The sequence below is a fragment of the Arachis ipaensis genome, chromosome B07 (assembly GCF_000816755.2).
Source record: "Arachis ipaensis cultivar K30076 chromosome B07, Araip1.1, whole genome shotgun sequence".
In the NCBI taxonomy this organism is placed as follows: Eukaryota; Viridiplantae; Streptophyta; class Magnoliopsida; order Fabales; family Fabaceae; genus Arachis; species Arachis ipaensis.
In genome coordinates this window covers 50,170,920-50,176,290 of record NC_029791.2, presented here as the reverse complement: position 1 = coordinate 50,176,290, position 5,371 = coordinate 50,170,920, and positions in this window count along the sequence as shown.

Here is a 5,371-nt window from a genome sequence, read left to right as displayed (position 1 = left end):
TATAATCAATTCACAAATAATAACAGATAAAACAATTATAAACAACCACACATAAATATATCACAAGTAGCTAGCAACATTCGGTGATCCAGCCTTTATTAGAATATAGACTGTTAGTTAGAACACCCCTAGATATAGCTAGATAATAACTATATACATATACATACATACAACATCCCAGGTCCTGACCTGTTCAAGAGGTCCCTAAGCTGGCACCTAGGCTAGCCTAGACTCTATACTCACCTAGTCCCTCTAAACTACTAAACTGAGGGAAAGTACGTTCTAAGTCTTCACAACTCAAGTCAGGTGGAACGTCATCAAAAGATAGAACATCATCTGCTACTTCCCTGCACGATCAGACTTTTCCACAGGACGTCTCTCTGGTACCTCATGAAGTAGCCTCACAACAGGAGTCTCGTATACAGGATTTAAGTTGAAGTTCAAGAACAAACGGGGTGTAGACATTGGCTGGTCTCACAGTATATACATATAAACAGAGAACAATATTCACCCTAGACTCAGAAGACTACCTAGAGAGGAATCCTCTTTACAGAACAGTCATCAGCAAACTACGGAAGGGTACTCATGCTTCCATCTGAAGGGGAAAGGGAGAGAGAAGGGGTAAGAACTGGGGAGTTCTTAGTAGGGCCGGGGTTATTAGTTAAGTTCATTAATTTGTGTTGCTTAGCAGATATATAGCAGAATACTGAGAAATAATGAACAGAAGATACAGATAAATAGAGAAAATAGAGAAAACAGAAAGCAAAACACAAACAAAAGAATACAAGAAAATAAAACACAGACAGAGTGAATAGAATACAAATAAAGAAAGCATACATTCATTCAACAATCATAACAGAGAAAATGCACAACCAAGTATGATGCATGTCTGTCCTATGCAGGCCATGAGCTCACGTGTCGGTTTACACCCTGCAGCCCAACATTATCCAGGAACTAGTCCTAGATATGGCTTATTCTCTGTAGGTGAACTTCGGCCTACAGAAATAGCACTCCCGTAAGTGAACTTCGGCTTACAGGAATAGTCTAAACACAACACAACAAATTTCTGTAGGTGAACTTCAGCCTACAGAAATAACACATCTGTAAGTGAACTTCGGCTTATAGAAAAAGTCTAATTACAGCACAATAACTTTCTGTAGGTGAACTTCGGCCTACAGAAATGACACCTCTGTAAGTGAACTTCGGCTTACAGGAATCACAACTCTCTGTAGGTGAACTTCAGCCTACAGGAGAAACACCCTGAGATACACAATTGATATTCACTGTAGGTGAACTTCGGCCTACAGGAATAACAACTCACTGTAGGTGAACTTGGGCCTACAGGACCTCTAGGGCCAACAGAAAAGCAGCAGATGAATATACAAATATCTATGGAGTTGCCTTAACGCAACAAATGACCTTTCAACAGGCCCTCTGCTTGTTCTCTATTCTCTTTATCATATTACTCTTTTCACTTTGTCTTTTTACTCTGCTCTGATTACTCTGTTCTCTGTATCTCTTTACTTTTTTCTGATTACTCTTTCCTCTGTATCTATATTACTCTTTTTCTCTTTATCTCTTTACTTTACTCTGGTTGCCCTGTTCTCTGTGTTTCTCTACTCTGCTCTGATTTCTCTGTTTAACGTATGTATTTAAAGCTTAGGTAAATTTCGGTATGAATAGTTAGTCTGTCCCAAGTATAGGATCATTAAGTCTATACTGAAATAGTTTAACTTTTCATATAATACCTAACCCTAGTCGCAACTCAAGGACTAACTATGTTGCCCTAGTTCGTTCACTAATTTCTGTCTGTTTTTCTGTCATTAAAACCCCATCTTTTCTACATGATTTTAACACAAATTGAACCTCAATTTAAGCTCTAGGGTTCGTTTTTTTCTCTGTTTTTACCCGTTTTTCAGTCTTTTCAGCAACCGATTTTTACCAAAATTCAAAATAAATTCCCAGCCACTAAAACCCCATCTTTTCTACATGATTTTAACACAAATTGAACTCCAATTTAGGGCCTAGGGTTTTGTTTTCCAGCTGCTCCAAGAACATGAACTTTAAAGCTTGAATTTCATCAAATTTCATCAAAATTTCACCAAATTTTCACCAAGAATCAATCATATAAACAATCAATTTCAAGTACAACCAAACCATATCATAATTACACAATTCAAACAAAATCAATCAAGATTAAATTCGTCAAACCCTACCTTGATTTGCTGCTCCAAATTCGGTTACTCTTTGAAGTGTTCTTAAAGCACTTTTTCCTCCTAAAACACATCAAGAACAACTTTAAATCCACAAACTCTCAACTGACCAAATCTCCCTCAGCACGTTAGGAAGAGATATCTCACCTTAGACTTGCTGGAAATTAACGTTTCTTGGTCCTCAAGTCAAGTTAAGCATGATTCCTAAGGAAGAACATCAAGAAAACACATGTTTTGCATGGTTTTCCTTGAAAACCGAATTGAAGAGGGAGAGAGACAGCCATCTAACCTTATTTCCAGCCTTGATAAGTCACATGGTTATGTAGAGGAAGAAGAGAGGATCATTTTGGTGAAATCAGAGTTTTGATTTGAGTTTTAGTTCAGAAGAAATCAAGCTTTGAAGATTAAGTGTTCATGAAAGTTTCTCTCTTTTCTCTCTTGTTATTTTCGGCCAAAATGATGAAATGAGACAGCCTTGGAGGTTTTGGGGGTGTAGGGTGAGTTGTGATTGGTTGGCTTGGAGGTGGGTTAAAATAATATTAAAATATCTCAGGTGTATAACTACTAAAATTAGATGTATCGGAACACTTGTAAAAATATCTCTAAAAATTATTTTCTGAGCTACTAGCATAAATGACACTAGTAACATATTTATTATGAGAATAAAACATGTATGATGAGGCCTTAGCATTGCTAAAGTTATCAGAGAGTGCTGGTGCTAAGCTGCACCAGTAAACCGTAAATCCGGTTAAACCGATTTTCCTGTTTTTAACTAAAACAGACCAGGTAACCTTATAATATCATTCAAGAATTTTCTAATACTAATATAATGATAATATTATACTATTATCTCTCTCCTCTCATGAATCAATTCCGGTTCATCAAACAGAGACTATTTACGAAAATCAGAATCAAAACTGCCAACCGATATAGTTCAAAAACTAGGTTCTTCGTGACCGCGTTATCGAGCTTGCCTCAGAAAAGGTTCTAGTTTAAGGATGACATAATGACAATGAGTATCGAGATACTTGTTGATATAGAAGAGGTGTTCTCTTTACTGATCTTCCGGAGAAATCCGTGCCTTTAGAAAAGATCTCGCATACTCGAAAATCAGGGTTGTTACATGATGCACCCTTGAGATGAATCTCTCCATCTCCCATGACTCGGAGGTAGAAGCTTTTGCCTTCCCTTTCCTCTTTCTAGAGGTTTCTCCAGCCTTTGGTGCCATAAATGGTTATGGAAAAATAAAAAGCAACGCTTTTACCACACCAAACTTAGAAGGTTTGCTCGTCCTCGAGCAAAAGAAGAATGAAGAGAGTAGAGGAAGAAAAAATAGAGGAGATGGAGGGGGGTTAGTGTTTCGGCCATGTATGGGTGGGTTTGGGAGGGAAAGTGGTTTGAATTTGAATGGTGAGGTAGGTGGGGTTAATGATGGATGGATGTGGATTGGTGAAGGGTTTATGGAGAAGAGGATAAGATTTGATAGGTGATGGGTTTTTAGGAAAGAGGTATTGAGTTGATTGGTGAAGTAGAGAGAGAGTGAGTTGAGGGTGGTGGGGATCCTGTAGGGTCCACAGATCCTGAGGTGTCAAGGATTTCTCATCCCTGTACCAATTAGGCATGCAAAACGCCCTCTGCTGCCCATCTTGGCGTTAAACGCCAGGTTGCTGCCCATCCTGGCGTTAAACGCCAGGTTGCTGCCCATTTCTGGCGTTTAACGCCAGCTTCTTGCCCTTTTCTGGCGTTAAACGCCAGTCTGGTGCCCTTACTGGCGTTTAAACGCCAGTAGGCTTCTCCTCCAGGGTGTGCTGTTTTTCATTCTGTTTTTCAGTTTGTTTTCGCTTTTTCAATTATTTTTGTGACTTCACATGATCATCAACCTACAGAAAATATAAAATAACAATGGAAAATAGAAATTTAACATAGATAAGTAAAATTGGATTGCCTCCCAACAAGCGCTTCTTTAATGTCAGTAGCTTGACAGTGGGCTCTTATGGAGCCTCACAGATACTCAGAGCATGATGATGGCCTCTCAACACCAAACTTAGAGTTTGGTTGTGGCCTCCCAACACCAAACTTAGAGTTTGAATTTTCCAGGATCTTGTCTCTTCAGAGGTAATTTCTGCCTAGTCAAGTCATCCAGTTCTTTGGTGAGCAAGGGGGGTTCATCCTCCCAAGTCTCATTACCAAATAGCTTGGCATTTAGCTTCAGGATTGCTCCAAGGTACTTAGCAACTTGTTCTTCAGTAACATCTTCATCCTCTGGACTTTGTTTTAGTCATGAAACTTTGAGTGGTTTTAATTAAATCAGAGACTAAAGTTGCTAATTCAGAGTGGTTCTGCTTGGAATTCTCTGTTTGTTGCTGAGAAAATGATGGAAAAAGTTTGCCATTGCTAAACCTATTTCTTCCACCATTATTGTTGTTGAAGCCTTGTTAAGGCCTCTGTTCATCCTTCCATGAGAGGTTTGGATAATTTCTCCATGAAGGATTATAGGTGTTTCCATAGGATTCTCCCATGTAATTCACCTCTTCCATTGCTGGGTTCTCAGGATCATAAGCTTCTTCTTCAGATGAAACTTCTTTGGTACTGCCTGTTGCTGCTTGCATTTCAGACAGACTTTGAGAAATCATATTGACTTGTTGAGTCAATATTTTGTTTTGAGCCAATATGGCATTCAGAGTATCAATCTCAAAAACTCCTTTCTTCTGACTTGTCCCATTATTCACAGGATTCCTTTCAGAGGTGTACATGAATTGGTTATTTGAAACCATTTCAATGAGTTCCTGAGCTTCTGCAGGCATCTTCTTCAGATGAAGAGATCCTCCAGCAGAGCTGTCCAATGACATCTTGGACAGTTCAGATAGACCATCATAGAAAATACCTATGATGCTCCATTCTGAAAGCATGTCAGAAGGACACCTTCTGATCAATTGCTTGTATCTTTCTCAGGCTTCATAGAGGAATTCACCTTCCTTCTGTCTGAAGGTTTGGACTTCCACTCTAAGCTTGCTCAATTTTTGAGGTGGAAAGAATTTTGCCAAGAAGGCATTGACTAGCTTTTCCCAAGAGTTCAGGCTTTCTTTAGGTTGTGAATCCAACCATGTTCTAGCTCTGTCTCTTACAGCAAAGGGAAAAAGCATAAGCTTGTAGACCTC